Genomic DNA, 2,178 nt, shown 5'->3' with positions numbered 1-2,178 from the left:
ATAAAATTTTATAGAAATTAAGCATTGTATGTGAAACGCAAATGCTTAGAGATAAGATTTTATTTGGGCACAACTTAAGTTTGCTTAATTTGGCTAAGATAAAGATGGATATGTGGTACAAAGTCAAGCGGAAGATTGAAATCTTTATGTTAGGTATATGGGGGATTGGGAAAGTATTTATTCAGTTTTTTAACACAAGGGCATATTCTTCTTCTTTTTTACTGGCGTAGACACCGCTTACGAGGTTATAGCCGAGTCAATAACAGCGCGGCAGTCGTTTCTTCCTCTGCTTCCCTTGGCGGGTACTGCGTCGAATATTTTCAGAGCTAGAGTGTTTTCGTCTATTCGGACGAGAGGGTACATTACTATTTAGAAAAGATTTTCTCTGAATTTCAATAACACATCGCACAGATTGAAAGATATTTTCGGTAGAAAACCAGCCGATGGGGTCCACATATACGGAATATTGTGTTTAGAACAGGTATGATTAACGATTTTTAGATGTAAGGTTATAGAGTGTACGGTTGGTATCTCGATAAGATTAAGGAGTTACAAAACCCCACATACCACATACTTATGTATGTATGTATGTAAGTAATCGTTTTATTGGTATGCGTAAGATGGACTTTTAAGTTTGCTCTTTTAGAATATATTTCAGTACGTTGTGAAATACCTCGATTGCTCTCAATAAACGTAAAGATTTTTCAAAGTATATCTTTATACCCCAGTAGAGTCAAAAATATGTTAAAATGTGTATACATGTTTATGATATTGATTCTAATGTACCGCACATCCACCTAATGCATATGAAACGGTATTCACAATATTTGGTAATCTAGTGACTCATAACGAAGGAAAAACCTAATTTCTAATCTAATTTGACTATTTAGATAATCATTTCATTAAGTGGGTATTGTATCTTAACTGCTGCCATCTATCAGGAAGAAGAAGAAAAAATTAAGAAAAAGTAAAAAAAAAAACGGGAGAGTAGCAGAAACTAGCAATAAAATATCAAAATGGTGTTTGACACAATCTCTTCATATCAACACTTGAAAATTCATTGAAATTCACTTGAAAATTCATTAATAGACTTTTTATTTATGCGTCTGTTTTAACACCTGGTTCTTAGTGTGACAGTAGCTATTTTCTGCTAACAGAAATTACACTGCCAGAAACTATCAGCTCTCTGAGTTTTTTACGCTCTCAATTTGTGCTCACTTCTGATGAATTTTTGGATTAATAAACGCTTGTCCAACGGAAACTGTGTCAGTTAGTTTTATCCATAAGTTAGTGATAGTCAGCAGTTAAGAAACAAAATGCTACACTTTTTGCCATTTTTCCGCTAGAGACATTATTCCAGTGTAAAACTTTCATCAGTCTAAATCGAAATTTCGAAATTTCCAGAACAGAATCGAGCGAACCATTGTTGTGCTACATGAACTGATAAAGCATCATTTCCGTAAACTTTACAAATTTCATTGGTGGCTTGCGTGGCATTTTTCCAATTTCTATACAAAAATTTCAAATATAGCGAATTTTTTCATTATTTTCATTCATTTTTGAACCGATGTAACTTTTTTCAACTTCCCCGAATTTAATTCTTTTGTTTAAATAAAGCTTAAAGTCTCAAATTTCCAACACTTTATGGTATGTCGCAATGTGATTGGTAGCGCTGGAGATATTTCGACTGCAACGACATCTACTGACAAAATACGAAAAGACTTTTTCGACTACCTAATATCTGCTTATAATGCAGACGGGTATGTTTTTACGGGTTTTACGCTTCTCTTGTGTCATCGGTTCGGAAGCCTCAACACTCCTTTCGGTACTTTTACTCATATTTGCATGTGCGTGCATATATACATATGTACATATGTATGTATGTAAGTATGTATGCATATGCTTAAAAATGGGTGTACGATTAAATAAAAACAAAATCCGTTATCAATTGCAAATATATATGTGTTTAATCTTACACTCAACGGTTTGGGATTAATGACATAATAATGAATGTCAATTCATGTCCATAACACCAGCTCGCTGATAAGAGAATGAATTTACCGTAACTGACTTTTTTTTGACAAATCTCCGAAAATCACACATTTCGATTAATCACTGTGTGTCAATTTATCAGTAAAGTTTTAAATTATTGTTACAGGACTAACATATTTTTTGCTC

Source organism: Bactrocera neohumeralis, chromosome 4 (genome assembly GCF_024586455.1).
Source record: "Bactrocera neohumeralis isolate Rockhampton chromosome 4, APGP_CSIRO_Bneo_wtdbg2-racon-allhic-juicebox.fasta_v2, whole genome shotgun sequence".
NCBI classification, from domain to species: Eukaryota; Metazoa; Arthropoda; class Insecta; order Diptera; family Tephritidae; genus Bactrocera; species Bactrocera neohumeralis.
The sequence above is the reverse complement of the archived record's forward strand: the minus strand, read 5'-3'. Positions refer to the sequence as shown.